General features: G+C 37.8%; 2 long non-coding RNA genes and 1 pseudogene across 3 annotated transcripts; all 3 read right to left on the bottom strand.

Annotated features, from left to right (window-relative positions):
• The window catches only part of LOC133730703 (primary amine oxidase 1-like), a 76728-nt pseudogene that overhangs the window by 30528 nt on the left and 27128 nt on the right, over positions 1-19072 (bottom strand).
• LOC133732873 (uncharacterized) lies at positions 4019-5354 on the bottom strand. The gene is made up of 3 exons (XR_009857355.1): positions 5196-5354; positions 5012-5098; positions 4019-4831 (listed from the first exon to the last, which is right to left on the bottom strand). It is a non-coding gene; the product is annotated as an uncharacterized LOC133732873 (long non-coding RNA).
• On the bottom strand, positions 5783-11130 carry LOC133732874 (uncharacterized). Of its 2 annotated transcripts, XR_009857356.1 has the most exons (8): positions 10678-11130; positions 9816-10136; positions 9503-9725; positions 8918-9051; positions 7248-7302; positions 7105-7167; positions 6262-6349; positions 5783-6118 (listed from the first exon to the last, which is right to left on the bottom strand). It is a non-coding gene; the product is annotated as an uncharacterized LOC133732874 (long non-coding RNA). The 2 variants fall into 2 exon arrangements; XR_009857357.1 differs by lacking the exons at positions 7105-7167; positions 7248-7302 and having other exon boundaries at positions 9503-10136; positions 10678-11125.

Here is a 19072-nt window from a genome sequence, read left to right as displayed (position 1 = left end):
TCCACGAAATCACATTCATTTCCTCTCGACAAGAAGCATTTGTCATCATTGTGATACTATAAATCATTTCACAACTCGCTACAAATCTCTAACCACAAATGCACTCAAAATTTGAATTAAGTAAAACTAGTAATCCCTGCGTTTCAAAAAAAAACAACAACAATCCCTGCATAGAAACTTAATTTAGGAGATCACCTAAAATCACACAATCTAAAATCATAGTAATCCCTGCATAAAGTTTAGTTCAGGAGACTACATTGAAATCACACCAATAGAAATCATAGTAGTCCCTACATAAAACTTAGTTCAGGAGACTACATTAAAAGAAATCAATTTAGAAAATAGTAATCTCTGCGTATAATTTAGTTCAGGAGATTACGACAAAATCAAGCAATTCAATACTAGAAATAGACTAAAAATCAATACTCATTCAACCACTGACAACACCAATCACCACAACATCAATATCACATCAATCACTCAACAACAACCCACATCATCACACAGATTACCACACAGGTCAAACCAACAATTATGGAAGTATTACCTCAAAACAAATTCTCAAAACTCAATAACACAACATAACTGATCTCCTCAAAATATTGTATCCTCAACTCCAACAAATCAAAACAATAAAGAAATCAATTTCAAAATAATGTTTTCTCAACTCAAAACCGGCCATCATCAAAATCATACCTACTTCTTTCAAAACTCAAAGCCGACAAAACCGTCTTTTCTTTTCAAATTCATTTATTTTCCGTAACATCATATTGCGCAACAATAGTGAACAAAACACACAATTCCACCAAGATATTGATAGATAGATATATATACGTAGTTATCCACTCAAGGATGCCACTAATACCTATAGTTTCACAAATTACACTACTCGAAATTCATTTTATAACAAAATATCGTTTTACTTACCCATGAACCGTTTGTCGATCAAGTTTATATATTTGAAAAGAAATATCGATTTGCAACAAATATGATTTTACGGCTAACAATTAATCCTACTAAAACAATCACATAACTAATTTATCACCCAAAACAATGTGAGATTTACTCACCTCTGAATCTCGTTGCGTCTTCACACGCAAACCAAGATAAGCACAAATCCGCTCAGCACAACTCCGTCACGTACCTAATCACATTAAGGTCACACTCAATACGACACAAAATACACAAGCAATGAAAGTTCGAAATACGCGAACTAACACCAAAGACTACGTCAATCGAGACGAAACTTCATCGAAGACACTAAAAGGTCTCCGAAACACTTATAGGATCAAATCACCCAAACAAAAGGACGATTCAATGGTCATATAAGAATATTTATGGAAAAAGAAATAAGTCAGATAAGTAAATTTAATATTGAAATTAAAATGTAGAGTGTAATAAAGTAAGTAGAGTGAACAAAGAAAATGATAGGGTAGTCCCACACCGTAAATCATTTATGACTTTATGAGTACCAATTAATATCTTTAGACCTGCTCACCTAATGAACAGTTTTTAAAAGAACTGTGAGAGACAAGTGAATCTGACGGCTGAAAATAAATACTCAGTTTTAAGTTGTTATAATTTATATTTTGTTCTTTTAGAAAAATAATTACACTTATTTTCAGGTTTTTATTTTTACTTTTATTCGGAGCCGTACGAGAGGGTAGGAGTTGACCCACGATATGGAAAAAGAAGATGCTATCTTTCCCTTGTCTACTACCTCGCAGGGTTAAACAACAAAATAAAAGCAGCGTACTTCTCAAAGATAAAAGATGGAAACTCAGGACTATTTATCGGTTTAACGGTGGTAAACGGCACAGAAAATTGTAACTATAGTAACTATATATCAGGAGCTAGCTCTCACAAGAATGAGAGGATATATCCTATACATTCATACAATCTGGAAAGGTAAGGAAATCTTAGAAGATGAACAAAAACAATCCAGCTAGTTCTGTAGACTGTAGTGCCGCCTTCGATAGCTGCTTAGTCACTTGCATATTTAAGTATTCAACCCCTAATGTGTTACAAGCTCAAAGATGGAAAAACTCAAGAGGGTCATTTGTGGGTTTAAAGGTGGTAAAAGCCACAGGTAATAGTAAATTACAAGTTCACTGCAAATGAGATGTCTGGTCTTGTGCATTGAGCTAAGTACAATAATGCGCCTATTGTACTTAAGTAATGCACTTCTACCTCTAGTACATCTTCGTCATCATCCTTAGGACGAAGAAGATCATTTTCAGGATCAAGACTACGGACGATCATGGGGGTGCTTGAAGGCTTGACTTTGTCAAAATGCCTAAGCATCTATCGACACGATGTTCAAGTTCCAAACCGAGACATAATCGTGTTCTCCCAAAATCCTTCATCTCAAACTCGGATTTCAAGTGTTCAGCAGTTTCTCTTAACTCTTTAAGGGCTTCCAATGAAGATCATGTCCAACATGAACCGCGATAGAATCTGAAACTTGTTATGGAAACGCGCAGGCATATCCTTTCCCAATCAAGTAGTCACTTTAGTGAGCGTTTCAACCTTATTGTAAACACGCTCCGTGGTCTAGAGCCACTTGACTTGGGTAAATGAAGTTCACCATGAATCTTCATGTACATTCCGTATCTAGATCCCCATAAACATAAGTAGTGACCACATTTGTAAGCTGCATGTTCAGTTATTCGGAAACTACCAAACTGACAGGGTAGTGGAGTGCAATGCATCCATTACGAGAGAATATGTCTCATCGTAGTCGATTCCAGGGCATTTTGTGAGAAGTTTTGCGCCATAAGGCGAGATTACCATATCTTTTTCTCAACACGCTTTTCTAACGAAGACTCATTAGTCAATAGGTTTTATGTTAGGAGGTGTTGGCATCACTGGCTTGAAAACCTTCCTCTTCGTTAGAGAATCCAACTTAACTTGGATCTCATCTTTCGATTTAGGCCAAATTTCTCTATGGCATTCATTCATCAACGGAGCGTGGTTCGATATCATCCGACTCAACAAACTCATGCGCAACTACATCATCATTATGATGGAGTTTCTATCCCACGTCTCATGTACACTAGTGTAATTTTCAAAGAGTTCTAAATTCTCAGGAATAGGTTCTGACGTTGAGGCGTCCCCCAACGATAACCATAATCCGGAAGATTCTCATGAGACGGATTTTGAGTGTCGATGATCCAAGGATTGGGTTGTGCCAAAGTATCATTCGAACCCACGAGCCTCCCAATATGAATTAAAATTATCCTATTCCAATGGCATATATGGCATTCCAATTTTTGGTGAAACCTAGCTATGACATCAAAAGAAGGGCATCGATTTTTGAGGAACTAAATAAATGTTGCTTAGCTTAAAGTTTAAGTTTTGTAGGAAAAGAGCACCAAAAAGGACGTACTTTACTTGAATTTTACCCCCAATTATGGATAGATCCACTAATCCAGCGACCAAAAGACGTTCAGGTGCACTGTACTCTTCAGGTTTGCATTAACAGATTGTATTTTTGGAATGAAATTGATATTAATTTTTTTGCAAATCACACTATAACTTTTTTCATAAGTGTTTTTGATGCATATGTGCGTTGAATTTGATTTGCCAATTTTCTTTTGATTCCATGAAATTGCACTTGATCACCTGCTTACAATCTCTTATACCCCCATTAATTGGTTTATTCATGTAGTCTATTTTCTCAAGACTGTCAGATTTACACCTTCATTTATGTTGGAAGAAACCGAGCTCTTTTTGCCTGCCTCCAAATTCTCAACTTCTAGTTAATTATGATTGTGATTTGATTTTTCCAGTGTCCCAAGGAACAGTTTATCAGAAGTTGGTTTGGTTCACATATGACCATTTAGTTTCGATATATAGAATTGTGTGTGAGGACGTCCTTACTTTACATGGGAGATAGAAATCGTAGACCTAGCTATAGCAAAAATGAAAGAAATAAAGGGCAGTGTTGGGTTTTTCCTTGACAGAGGGCAGAGTTGGGTTTGAAAATATAAAATTGAAGAGGGAGTGCTAAAAGTAATCAAAGAGTAAAAAAGGGGTGTGAATATAACCCCCCTTATATAATTACCATAAAAAACTAGTTTATCTTCAACCTCTAAAGTATTACAAATTTTCCTTGCGATTAATTATCTTCAACCTCTAAAATATCAGTCACAATAATGACTCACCCACTGAGACTCAACTATTAAGTCATTACATATACTACAATATAACACACACACACATATCATATATATCAATCTAAGCGTTATTTTTCCTTTTATTTTGGGTCGAAGAGAGTAGAATTTAATTATTTGGATCATCTTATTGTTTGCCAGGATGCACCACGGGAGGGTCTCTCTTTTATTTTAGGTTGAAGAGAGTAATTTAATTACTTGGATAATCTTGTTGTTTGCCAGGATGCACCAAGGGAGGGTCACTCTAGCTAGCTAGCTAGAAGGTGCCATCCCAAGGCGTAACCAAGATCTTTATCTAATCATACTTTATTTGGATTGATGATGTACTCTTGCTTGATTAAAATCATTTATGCGCTATGTTTACTTTGTCGATGTGGATCGATCATATACCCCTCCCGGTCGCCCACAGTGAAAGCTCCATTGCCGTGTCCCACGTTTCTATCAACTTTATTACCAGAAACTACGTAGTTCTTCTGGTATTGAGGTTTGTCATCTTCCTTTGAGATAGACGTGTCACCCACAGCGAAAGTTCCGTTGCCGTTTCCCTTGTTTTCGTTAACTTCATTATCTTTAACTGTATACTGTTTCTGGTATTGGGGTCTTTCATCTTCCCCGAGCTTGGTTTGAGAAGGATTTCCAGCTTGTTTCTGCACGTTCTATCATATATATGGAATACTATAATCAGTACGTAACTACGTATTGTAACATTTGATTCTTGTCCCAAGAAAAAGAAAAAGAAAAAGAAAAAAAGAGAATGATTAAGAACATTTTGATTCGATTCAGACAAAAAAAAAATTAAATTAATGATTAGAACATTTTGATCAACACAATATTACCGGTGTCGTTGGCGGAGGATGTTCAGTTTGTTGATCATGAGGCCTTAGGAGTCCTGTGAACCACTCGTAGCATTTCTTAGGATATTCCTGTCGTAGTTGACATACATATTCCACTCTAATTAATAAATTAAATTACGCGGATTAATTAGCGTATACAAAATCATGAATGAAAACATGTAATTACCATTGTACGTTGGAGGTAATTAACAGTGACCAGAGGAGAACCGAGGGGACTGAGATTGAGCGCTGCTATACGCACATGAATGAACTTGATGAATTTAAGAAGGATATTGTGAGAGGATGGAGAATTGAGCTACTAACGAATATATATATTTGAGCTAGCTATCTTTACGTGTGCGTGGAATTGAGGCTAAGAATATATTCAGAGCGAATGAAACCAGTTTTTCAAGTTGGGATGAAGACCAAAAAAAGAACGAGAATAGAATCAAATTATATATCCACAGCCCTTTATTATTATTCTCCATGCAAAATTGCACGTGTCCTTATCTTTAAAACCTAAAAGCATCTTTCTAGATTCATCATCTTGAACTTCATTACCAGCTACTGATTCAGAGGGATCATGAATAATTGTACGTCTAACTCAATTGGTAGAGAGCCTAAAACGTTTTAAATTTGCCTTTGATCAGCTTTTAGTGCCTCATGCATGCACTTGAGAAATTAATTAATGGAACAAAATGTTCTCTTATTGATTTTAAGACATACACATGAGAAATGATTGAGGGTACTGATCGAAAAACCAACACTAATTAGTTAAAGACTAGATAGATAGCCCGCGCTTTGCTGCGGGTATTTTTATAATCGATATGTGTTTACAGTTGATTAGAATATATAAACAATATTATTATCTTTTGGTAGTTAAACGCTAAATGACGCTACATAGCCCACGCTCTCTTTCTGGATTCTATGAACCCAAAGAGCAAGAGTAGGTTTCACTCCAAAATCAGTGGTAACTGTAACTATAATCTCCTAAGGCGTGAACATTGATACAGAATAACAGAACTATTACAGATCATTCATGGTGTTGATGTCTTCTTGAAACATGTAGAACTCCTTCCAATCTCTGTAGAAGGTCGAAAGATGTCCAAGCTGGTAATATATAGAAACATATAGAGAATGATTTGACTTGTCACCAAAAGTTAACAAACTTAGATGCCAAAGTTGGAAATTAGAGAAGGGAATAAATAAATAAAAAGAAATTGAGATAGATATAGAAACAGATAGACAATTACCTGATTTGTTGAAGTGCACCATTCACTTATTTCTCCACTAAGAACGCCTTATGCTTGCTAATTCATAAGAAGCAACCAGCCATAGCTCCTGTAATCAACGAAGTTGAAACATTAAAGTGACAGAAAGAATACACAACTAATGAGATTTTGTGTAATTAAGTGACAGAAAGAATACAACTAATGAGATTTTGTGTAACCCCTAGCATTATAAAGTCATTCATTTTTTACCTGGATTTGCAAAGAGAAATTGATTTAATCAGAAAATGAAAGAGATGAGACAATTGCCACAAAGAAAGATTGAAAACGGAGACAGAGACAACAGAAGTAATCTTTCATTTAAAATTGAAAATCAAAGGAAAGACAGAGACAAATAAAAGGCTACTTTCCAAAACTTTCTACTTTCCTTTTTTGGGTAGACTGTTAATTAGTGCTTGAGGGCGAAAGCTTGCCTTTAGATTTTCTTATGTTGAATATTGAGAACATTAGATGATCTGTGGGTTGGGTTTGGACGTTTGGTGAATAGATTGTGTTCAGGGTTGTTGAGTTTGAAGCAAATTTGGGTTGAAGTTAGGCTGCCATACTGTGGCATTCCCTTTTTATGTTCTAGATTCAGTTGAGGGGAATTTGCATTTGATGTTTCGTATTAGCTACTGCGAAATAATGTATAGAATGGTTGAATTTTTTTTTCTCTCCAATACTTGGGGCATTTATTTTGTTTTGAAAATTCTGGTATTAGTTTTGCCTAATAGTAACTAAACCAAGGTAAAGAAGTGCCTATCAGGGAAAAGAGCTAACATAAGGAATGAAGCAGATGTCTTTGATCAGCCATACCTGCTTTATAACCTGCTTTCTAACATGCTCATGGTAATCTGGATTGCGAAACAACTGATCAGCTATTGCTCGAAACTGCAGCATGTTAACTAAGATGTTTGACTTGATCCAAGCAAACAAATAAATTGAGGTGACATATATGTCTGGTATTTAACCTGGCGATTTCCATCACCCTCAATTTGCAGCTCAGATAGATCATAGGTAGCCAACCTGAATAAATCAGTGTTCTAAAACTCGGCCGCCCAGGCCGCCTAGGCGGCGCCTAGGCGCTGGGCGGCGGCTCTCCGACTCGAGGAATGCCAAGTCGCTGGGATTAGGTGGGCTGGGGTTGGGCGGTCGCCTGGGCGGGCCACTAGGCGCTTGGGCGGTTGAGCGACGTTGTCTGGGCGGTTGAGCGAAGCATCTGAAAATCACCTTCAAGATCCATTTCAGTCACTCAAGAATCCAATTTCCCAACGTAAACTTAAGGAGTACACAAATTTAGCTAATAGTAAAACCTGAGAAACCCAAATTCACCAATCAAATCAAGTTTGATTGTGAAACTGAGATCGCGATGGAGATAGCTTCAAGCTTGACCAAAATTGTGAAAAGGGAAGAGAAAGAGAAGGTTGAAGCTTGATGTTTGTGCATGATGGTCGATCGAAGCGAGAAGACAAGAGAATCGGACATAAGTGAGCTCCTTGGCCACTCCGACGGCCGGCGAATCTAGAGCTGCGGTCAACCCAACGAGCTCGTCGATGGATGCAACGTAGATCTAGATCGTGATCCCTGAAATCTCTGTGGAGAGGAACTGGAATGAGATCTTAAGGAGGAATGGGTCATTCTAACTTGGGTCCTAGCCTCCGTTTCACGATTTTTAGTTTGCTGGTGTATGTAGGCTTCTGGGTTTGGGTTGAATAGGGACCCATCGTTCATATGGTGGATTATTATGAAACTTGGGAAATATCTCATTTTGAATAGTCTTTATATATTCTTATTATGGAATGTAATTAGTCTTTATAAAATATAAAATATAAAATATAATGAGATATATTCTTATTATTCTTATTTGTAAAATATAATAAGTCTTTATATATCATATATATGCTATAAAAATAAAATAAAAATAAAAAAATATAAAACCGCCTAGGCGCCGACTAGGCACCCGCCTAGGCGTCTGGGCGCTCCTCCCCAGCCCACCGCCCGACTAGCGCCTAGCGATTTTTCGAACCTTGGAATAAATAAACAAACTTTACTATCTAGTAAATTCCAAATTTATGTTTATTTTTCTGCTACACTATCAGCCATTATGAACCCAACTATTAGGCCAGTTGCAACAACCAGAAATCCCTCATATGCTTCTTTCCAGTACACCAAAAAACATTGATTGCATTTTATTACAATAAGGCATAACATTCTAGCTTAAAGCTATTAGCTGATCGACATAGATGGATATGGTGTAAACTCTTCTAAAGAAAGGATTCAAATTAAGTACTACCACTGATACAAATCAAATCACGTTTCATATCACTACCATTCTTTAATTAAGAACCGTAAGTTTACCAATTGAAAGCGAAACTAAATGGATGTGGGACCATTCATCTAGTTATCAATATGCAGTACTCTAAAAAGCTATATTCAAACACATTAACACTAAAGTAAAGAGTATATGCAGCGCAAAAGTACCTAGTGTAGATACTGCAAACATTTTCAAATAAAAAAGAAACCAATATGCTATGCAGTGAATAACTTCTAAACAAAGATCATTATAAGTGATTAAAACAAACATCATGAAACTCACTCAGTTATTATTCAATAGTATGTAAATGTAAATTTAAGTGCGAACCAAATGAAATAAAATTGAACGTTTTAGTTAGCTGGTTGAAGGTCAACAATAATTGATGAAAGTGTAAGGTTCTGCAAGCCTCAATCCAATTTCAAACTGTGGTTGATGAATTGATGCACGACAATTCTGAACACCTGAAAAGAATTTATCAATCAAACTACAAATCTACAATAGCTAAATATCTGTAGTTTAAGTGTATTTCAGAAAAACAAAGGAAAGATTCAAACGTAACTGCTAATGTTGTAAACCAACTTAATAACCGAAATCAAAACTGGAGAACAAATGTTACAGACTCTTAACAACTGTGAAATTACTAAAAGACATTGATTTATCAATCAACTTATACACTTCTATACAGTAATCTAAAAGACATTGATATATTTGAGTAAGAAGTTGACTACTATCATACCAAATTTCAATTTGTAAACCAGATTCGAATTTTTCTTTCTAGTTGAAAATATGTGTTTCTGGGTTTACAAATCCTATTCAAGCTTAAATTCAATTGAAATAAGAGACCCACAGTTTATCAGATGCATAATTTAAAGAGAAAAAGCCGAAAGAAAGTGATTGATTGATGATACTAACTCAGTTTCTATGGAGGTTGACGTTGATCGGAGATTGCAACAGTGGAGGAGCTGGAGTCGACGTAAATGGAGAGTTCCCGAAGCCACTCGTGAGTCAATCTTATGGCTTATATACTCAGACTATGAATAGTACAAAGGTAAATTGCCAGAACAGTGATTAGATAGATCTGGAATCTGATAGATATTCTTGGCGTTTCCAGTCTCTTCTACTCAAAAACATGATTCTGAAAATATAGAAGACCAACGCATAAGAAGAAAAACAACGATGGGCGACTGTAATTCACGTAAGCACCAAGGGCAAAATAGTCATTTACTTCGGACTCAAATGAACAGTGCCACTCGAATGAACAGTGACGCGCCAGTGAACAGTCCACGCCCTTTAGGTTATATAGAAGATAATATAAGATAATATATCAGGTGCTCTGGTGAGAATGAGAAGAGATATTCTATACATTCATGCAATCTGAAAGGAGAAGGTTTTCTACACGATAAACCAAAACAATCCATCTCCGTAGATTGTAGTGCTGCCTCCAATAGCTGCTCACTCACCTGCATATTTAACGCTTCTCCTAATGGAATTATGAGTGGTGTGCTTTAAGGAGTGCTAGATGGACCATGTCAACGAACTGATTATCCTACAGAACATACAAAGCTAGCTGCTCATCAAATAATAATAAAATTATTAATATTAATAATAATACAAAGAGGAAAAGCCGGATACAGTACATGCACAAGAGGGAAATGAGAGATTGCTATGGGTTCAATGTACTTTCCTAGTCAAACTCACCAAATTATCAGACTACGGTTGAGGTACTAGCCAATAAAGGACCACAAGATAATAAAGTCCAACAAACAATAGCAACTAAATTATTTGTTCAGAAAACTTCCACATTAAATTAAACAAGAAGAGAAATAACCCCATATGACTTTAACAGACCAACAAACAAGAAATAAGAGTTCTAGTCTATGGCTCTGATCCTTGATAAATAAGACCACTAGACTCATCCAGTATTCCAAATGCTGGTGCTTATTTGATCACAAGACTATGAACTATTTCTGATGCATTTACAAACGCTTTCCCCCCCCCCCCCCCCCCCCCCCTTGATGAATTTTCAGACCATGGCAAACATGAGATCTTCTTAATTGGGGGAAACAAAAAATGGTGTGGAGACTAACCTGAACAAGCAGCCGGAGTGCATCTCGGACTTTATCTCTGCTAATAACTGGCCCATAGTTTGAAGTAGAAAAAGAAGCAGGAGTGAGAGATGGTGGAGGGGCAGGTGGGGGAAAAGGTTGTAGCAAAGGAGCACCATATGGACGCTGTAGACTCACAGCAGGTTGAAACAGAGGAGCACTAGCTAGGCACTGATGAAGATACAGGTGCAATCACTGTTGCAGGGGAAGGAGGGGTAACAAAAAATGAAGAAGGCTTTACAAGATTAGTGGCCAGGTTGGTATTGCTGTGGGATTCAGGAATGTCAAGGAAAGGGACTGAAGGCGCAGTTGATAACTGTGGAGGAGATGATATGTGCATGTTAGAAATAGCGGAAGGAGGAAAGCCGACTTGATGCAAGGGCACTGAGATTGTAGAAGACTGGTAAGCCTGTCCAGTAACCGCTGTTTGTGAAGCTGCCTGCAATCATCATCATATTTAGTCAAATGGCCCAGAAAGGAGAAAATGAAAATAAGCTCGACTGTCAATTTATCAGTTTATTATTTGTGAGTATGTAAACTATCAGATGCATTTATACCTACTTTTGATGTATGTGTTTGTGTGCTATGTACGTATATACTTGAAATGCAACCAACATGCAAAGTTTACAAAGCCTTTATGTACGCATGTGCTTGAAAGCGAACAAACACATTGTGTGCAAAGCCAGCACATTTAAGGAAGTTGGTATTCCATAAGCAGAGTATTGTTTTTATTTACTTTTTTCTTTAACCGGGGAACCAAGATCTTTTCCTATCCTTACTGCATCACTGACTCTAAAAGGTCGCTAATATTAGCATTGAAAGCAGAAGTTGTTGGAGTTGCAATTTCAAGACATTAACTTTTCTTTTCATAGAGAATCAGGTATTTGAAATTCAACCACTATGCGTATATATCCCAATAGAAACTTCTAAACTAGATACTCAAAAATTAAGAAACGTGTAAAATCTGAGACAGTTAGCATGTTAGCGTGAGTATGGGATTGGTATTCCATTTATCGTGGTAACTGTGGACTGATTAAGATTGTGTAATCAAGGAGAGAATATTTATGTAATTAAGGAGAGAATATCACGTTGTAATTATTGTAATTAGTTTCCTAGTAGAACTCTGTAACTTCTGTATATATACTCCAATTTGGGAGATGAGAAATATATGAGTATCAGAAAATTCTCAATCTCTTTGTTCTGTTTGACTTGGTATCAGAGCAGAGATCCGTCTGGGCTTTGTTCATTTGTTTCCGCTGCAAATTTGTCTTTGTATACTCTTTAAGAGTTTGTCCTTTGTCTTCGTCCTCTGTTCCTTCTTCCCTAAAAACCCTAAAAGTTTGCAACACCTTGCCGTCAAGTTTGTACTCTTTGAAAAGTTTGTCTTTGTCATCTGTAGCAGCTCTGCCGTCCTATTTCGATCCATCTTGAAGCTTTGGTTGCTGTTTGAAGAAGAAGACTGGGAGATTTGACCAACAAGGCAGCCATGAAGAACCTTCACACCGAAATCTCTAGTTTGACAGTTCAGGCCAAGTCTTCTTCACCAGTCTCCTTGTCTCCTCAGAATGGGAATTCTCAGTATCGGCCCAGGAATCAGGGGTATCAGCCGAATCAGAACTACAACAGGGGATCTGCTCCATTTTACAACCAGGTGACTTGCAACTATTGCAAAAATATTGGCCATTACAAGAGTCAATGCCCCAAATTGCTGAGAATCAACTCCAACAACTCTGGGTCGAAAGGTGGCAACAATAATCAAAGAAGCAAGGCGGCAATTCAGTTGGTGCAAGAACCTGATTTCTATGGTGTGGAAGGTCAGGACCATACTAAGGGTAATGTTCCTCTAATTGAGAAACATCGAGGTAAAATTGGTATTGCTTTGAATATTTCTGACTTTACTGGTAGTGATACATGAATAATTGATTCTGGTGCGTCTGACCATATGACCTATGATAAGTCTTTGTTTACCACTTTGTCTTCCCCATCTATAACACGTCTCAAATGCAAATGGTAAGTCCTTTCCAGTCTTAGGTGTTGGGTCAGTCCAAGTTACGCCTTCTATTATTCTCTATAATGTCCTCTATGTACCCTCTCTATCTCATCACCTCTTATCTGTGTCTGAGTTAAACGCACAAAACAAGTGTTCTGTAACCTTCTATCCAATGTATGTTGTCTTTCAGGATCTGTGCACTCGGGCGACAATTGGCAAGGGAGACCTAAAGGGGAGACTGTTTCAATTAGATTGCATGTACGCAGGACAGACACAAGCACCGCAAGGTCCAGTTGCCTTGACATTGAGTTCTAATCGGTTGGATGAGTTATGGTTGTGGCATCGTCATTTGGGTCATCCGTCTTTTGGTGTCATGAAGAAGTCCATGCCCTCTTTGTTTTTGGGAGTAAGTAATTCTAGCTTACATTGTGAGACTTGTACCTTAGCTAAGAGTCATCGGTCTAGTTATTCTCCGAGTTTTCATTCTAGTACTATGCCTTTTGAGTTAATTCATTTAGACTTGTGGGGACCTTCCAAACATCCAACCCTTTTAGGAATGCATTACTTTGTTTTGTTTATTGATGATTTTACGAGATTAACTTGGGTTGTTCTGCTTAAGTCAAAAGATGCGGTTTTCTCCGCCTTCACAGCATTCCATAATCTTGTTCGTACCCAATATGATGCTAACATTAAAATTTTCCGATCTGATAATTGGGGGGGGGGGGGGGGGGGGGGGAATTTGTTAACCATTCGTTTCATGATTATTTCCAATCTCATGGGATCGTTCACCAAACCACTTGTCCTCAAACACCAGAACAAAATGGGGTTTCTGAGCGGAAAAATCGTCATCTTTTGGATATGGGTCGTGCCCTTTCTTCTTAGTGCCAATATGCCTAAATATCTCTGGGGGGAGGCGGTGCTATGTGCATCCCATCTTATTAACCGTCTCCCATCTTCTTCTCTTCAAGGTCGTATTCCATTTGAGGTTTTGTCTAGTCATGTCTCCATTCCATCTCTCAATACCCTTTCTGCCCGTGTCTTTGGTTGTGTAGCTTATGTCCATCTTTATAAGAACCAACGTTCCAAGTTAGATGCTCGGGCCCTTAAGTGTGTCTTTGTCGGTTATGGGTCTCATCAGAAAGGGTACAAGTGTTATCATCCTCCCTCCCAACGGTTTTATGTCACCATGGATGTTACTTTCAGTGAGAACACATGTTATTTCTCGCCTACTGCGGCTCCTAGTCAGGGGGAGAAGAGTGTTTTCTTTGAAGAGCAGTACAAGGAAGTGACCGACACAAGCCTTGAAATCACAAATTTGTCTGAGGGCCATTCCGTTGAACCACTGAAGCAGCCAAGTCCAGAAGCTCTTGATGCAGCTCTCGACCCTTCGTGTCCGACACCTCCAGTTCCTTCAGAAGCTTTGTTTGATCCGTCGACTGGGTCTGTTAGACAGGTCGGAAAAGACTTCGATCCGTCGAAGGGGGAGCATCAACCCGTCAACAATACATTGCCTGAAGTGACTGAAGACATTAGTTTGAAGAATGTGCATGCTACTTCAGCTACTCCAGTCTCTCCCTCTCCATCAGTGGTCTCTCCTGTTCAGTCTTCGCCAGAGGTATGTAGTGGTTCCCTTTTGTCCAATAATCCTCCTTTGTCTAGCAGTTTGTCTAATAATCTTCCTTTGTCTAGTAATTTGTCTAATAATCCTCCTTTGTCTAGTAGTGTTGTTCCTTTAGATGGAACTACACAGGTTTAAATTAAAGTCTTGCCAGATCGATCAACCCGTGGTCAGCCCCCAAAGAAGTATGAACCGAGTTTGAGTGCTAAGGTTAAGTATCCTGTAGCCAATTATGTGTCGACCCATAGGTTGTCTAAACCATATGTAGCCTTTGTGAATCAATTATCTTCTGTGTCTCTTCCTAGTAAAGTGCAGGATGCAATGAAGGATGAGAAGTGGGTAAAGGCGATGGCCGTGGAGATGGATGCACTTGAGAAGAACTGTACGTGGGAGTTGGTACCATTGCCTCCAGGAAAACAGACTGTTGGGTGCAGATGGGTGTATACTGTGAAGCACAATTCAGATGGGTCGGTGGATAGATATAAGGCAAGGTTAGTGGCAAAGGGTTATACTCAAAAGTATGGAGTGGACTATGATGAGACTTTCGCGCCAGTGGCAAAGATCAATACAATCCGGGTATTTCTGTCTCTAGCAGCTAATCTTGATTGGCCTTTACAGCAGTTTGATGTGAAGAATGCTTTCTTACATGGAGATTTGAATGAAGAAGTATACATGGACTTGCCTCCGGGATATGGTACTTCCACAGGAGAGAAGGTGGTGTGTAGACTAAGGAAATCGCTATATGGTTTGAAGCAGTCTCCAAGAGCTTGGTTTAGTCGGTTCACAACATTTATGAGGAGAATTGGATATAGGCAGAGTAACTCATATCACACCTTATTCCTTAAGCATCAGAAGGGTAAGGTTACAGCCTTGATTATTTATGTTGATGACATGGTGGTGACAGTTAATAATTCAGAGGAGATTAAGAAGTTGCAGAGTCAGTTGTCCACAGAATTTGAGATGAAAGACTTGGGAAATTTGAAGTATTTCTTAGGGATTGAAGTTGCTCGAGGGAAGGATTGTATTATGTTGAGTCAGAGAAAGTATGTCCTCGATTTGTTAGCAGAGACTGGCATGCTTGATTGTAAGCCAGCTGATACTCCTATTGAGCAGAATCATCGGTTAACAGAATATCCGGATCAGGTACCCACAAATAAGGCAAGGTATCAAAGGTTAGTTGGGAGATTGATTTATTTGTCACACACTAGACCAGATTTGGCTTATGCAGTTAGTGTTGTGAGTCAATTTATGCATAATCCTAGTGAAGCTCATATGAATGTTGTAATTCGAATCTTGAGCTACTTAAAGTCTGCTCAAGGTAGAGGGTTGGTGTTCTCCAAGCATAGACACTTGGATGTTTGTGGATATACAGATGCAGACTGGGCAGGTTGTATTACTGATAGAAGGTCTACTTCAGGCTACTTTACGTTTGTGGGTGGTAATTTGGTTACTTGGAAAAGCAAGAAGCAAAAGGTGGTAGCCCGTTCCAATGCTGAAGCAGAGTATAGAGGAATGGCTCGTGGAGTTTGTGAGATGTTGTGGTTGAGGAACTTGATGAGAGATTTGGGGTTCAAACAGAAGAAGGCGATGCCTCTATATTGTGATAATAAAGCTGCTGTTGAAATTGCTCATAATCTGATTCAGCATGACAGAACGAAGCATGTGGAGGTTGATAGATTTCATTAAGGAAAAGTTGGATGGTCAAATTATTTCATTTCCTTTTGTACCTACTGAAGAGCAGTTGGCAGACATTCTTACAAAGGCAATATCTAGCAAGGTATTTTATGACTCACTTGACAAGTTGGGCATCCGTGATCTGTATGCTCCAACTTGAGGGGGAGTGTTAGCGTGAGTCATGGGATTGGTATCCCATTTATCGTGGTAACTGTGGACTGATTAAGATTGTGTAATCAAGGAGAGAATATTTATGTAATTAAGGAGAGAATATCACGTTGTAATTATTGTAATTAGTTTCCTAGTAGAACTCTGTAACTTCTGTATATATACTCCAATTCGGGAGATGAGAAATATATGAGTATCAGAAAATTCCCAATCTCTTTGTTCTGTTTGACTTAGCATACACAATGTGCATTCGAGTCGTAGCGAAGTAAGTCCCATACAAATGTACAAGCATCAAGGATAGCTACACCCTTTTTCATTGGCAACATCATTTATGTTCAGTATTAAATCACTTGGGACACTCAAAACACAACAACTAAAGCTCAGCTGTAGAAACACCCCTTTTCCATATAACATTCCTTGTCGTTGGTTTGTAATCATATTCAGGCAGATTCAAGAAATCCCTAGAATATATTGTAAGATCAAATATGGACATAACACATATCATCATAAAGTAATTGATGATTAGCTTAATATCAATCCTAGTTTAACATGGATACAAACAGTAAATCAATACTAGTAACTTAATGAATAGTGTATCAATTCATTAAGGATAGTAATCCATTGCTTAGTCGACAAGAAAGGCTATAAGTTGTGATACATTAGGAATCTAATAGTGAAACCTAAACCGACAAGGAATGCTTTAATGGGAAGCTTCTTGAGGTTTAAGTCTCATATATATACAGATGAATTGGTCCCTGATTACTACCACGACTATTGCATAAGTTCTGTCCATTGAGAAGCAAGTTGGTAAGTAACAGAAGACTATATTCAGTGATCGAGTTAAGCAGTTGCATAAGATGGAATCCATGACTGTTATTGCTGAAGGTAAGCCTTAATCCTATTATGATTGTTGTGCATATGTTGTGAGCATGTATCTATGGTTTTACAATTGGTATCAGAGCATAGGCTCACAAATATGAAAAATCGTTTTAGGGTTTTGAAAAACAAACATAAAATTTTTTAAGAGTTTTTTGCTTTACGGGTCAAGTAATTGATCAGGTTACTGACCAAGTCACTGGTCATGTAACTGGTCAGGTATCTGACCAAGTAAGTAACTGACCAGGTAACTGACCAAGTAACTGGTCAGGTACCTGATCAAAGGTAAGTTACTTAAGTCGATTGCTGCATCTGGTTAAATATAAAATTCACGCTTCCGCTATGATTTTTTAAGCAGCAAATTGGGGAAAAAGCAAAAACAGGTTTTTCTGTGAAAATTGTTTTCGATTCATAGCATGATAATTAAGTTTTGATTGTGCTCAAGAACCCTAGAAGCATTCCCGGCGTGCGTTAGGTTAGAGTAGATGGTGACCGGATGAAATTTACAATTTCTTGATTGTTCTGTGGATTCTTGGAATCGAATCAATTTTGGTTATGCTTGAATATGCATGTTGAATTGATTGATGATATGGTATTGTATCTGTGATTGTGTAAAATTGTATGAAGAACAGAAATCTCCCAGATTTTGTTTACACGTTAAAGTTGACAGATACAAGAGCTTAATTTTCTTACAAGGATGAATCTGGATAGAATGTAAAGTAAAAGAGCTCATATGTTTTGTGGTTTTCTGTTGGCATAAGTGATTATGATGCACAAAGCATCCTTCATTGATGTTGGCAGAAAACATTGATCAGGTACGTGTAACTGGTCAAGTAACTGACCAAGCAACTGACCAAGTAACTATACCTGATCGAGTAACAAAACTGAAATTGTGTTTTGTGTTTTAAAACTATGCTTCAGTTTTATCTTCCAAAGAAGTGGTTAAGTATGGTTTTAGAATACAAAACAGCAGTATGCATGCTTGATGAAAATAAATACGGATACTTAGAAATTTTTCTTCTGTCTAAAGATGTGGATAAATTTCTTTGGATAACTTGTTTTCATTGAACATGGCATATTGATAAAGAACTCCAGGATATTAAGTTTCTGCTCAAAAGTGATGCTTAATATTGTTTTTGTTATGGACTGACATGAATGCAAGTATGGTGTTTAGGTTTTCTGTATGTTCTTGTTTTGGTTGCTTAAAGCTAAATAAAACACAGAAAACTTAAAATTAATTTTCTTTACAAAATTGAGAACTCACTTGAATTTTGTTTTGCTCCTTAGGTAACTCTTACATGAACTTGAACAGTGTCTTGATGTTAACTGGAACCAACTATAGAGCTTGGCTAGATTCTGTAGAGAACTATATGGGAATGCATGAGAACATAGATTATTGTTTCACTGAGGACAAACCTGAAGAGTTAACTGAAAAGAGCACTAAGAAGGAAACTGATCTTTACAAGAAGTGGTATAGATCCAATAGAATGGCTAAGAACCTCATTCGAACCTCTATGTCTAAAACTGTCAGAGGAAGTATTGAAGAGCCCGAGCTAGCATCAGATTTTCTGGAACACATAGGTGCTAAGTTTAAAGAAAGTGAAAAAGCTGAAGCAGCTAGGTTGACTAAAGAGTTTCATGATTTGAAGTACATGGGTTCAGGGGGAGTTAGAGAGCATATTATGAAGATGATCAATATAAATGGCAGACTTAGGGAACTCTTGATGGGGGTTAGGGATGAGCAGGTAGTGCATTATGCACTACATTCCTTGCCGAACAGTTTTAGTCATCTTAGAACCAGTTACAATTCACAAAAGGGAAACTGGACTTTAGATGAACTTATATCCATCTGTGTGGATGAGGAATCTAGGATCAAGGAAGAAAAGGAACCTGCTACGACCATTAACCTTATTGAGAAGCCTAAAAGGAAAAAGCCCCAGAATAAGCTCAAGCCTATCAAAGCCATAACTAAGAGTTCAACAGCTGCAGTGGCCAAGGAAAACAGGCCATTCAGGTTCAAGTGCTACTTTTGCAAAAGAGTAGGACACATG

The sequence above is a fragment of the Rosa rugosa genome, chromosome 2 (genome assembly GCF_958449725.1).
Source record: "Rosa rugosa chromosome 2, drRosRugo1.1, whole genome shotgun sequence".
In the NCBI taxonomy this organism is placed as follows: domain Eukaryota; kingdom Viridiplantae; phylum Streptophyta; class Magnoliopsida; order Rosales; family Rosaceae; genus Rosa; species Rosa rugosa.
This window is presented reverse-complemented; position numbering and strand designations above follow the sequence as displayed.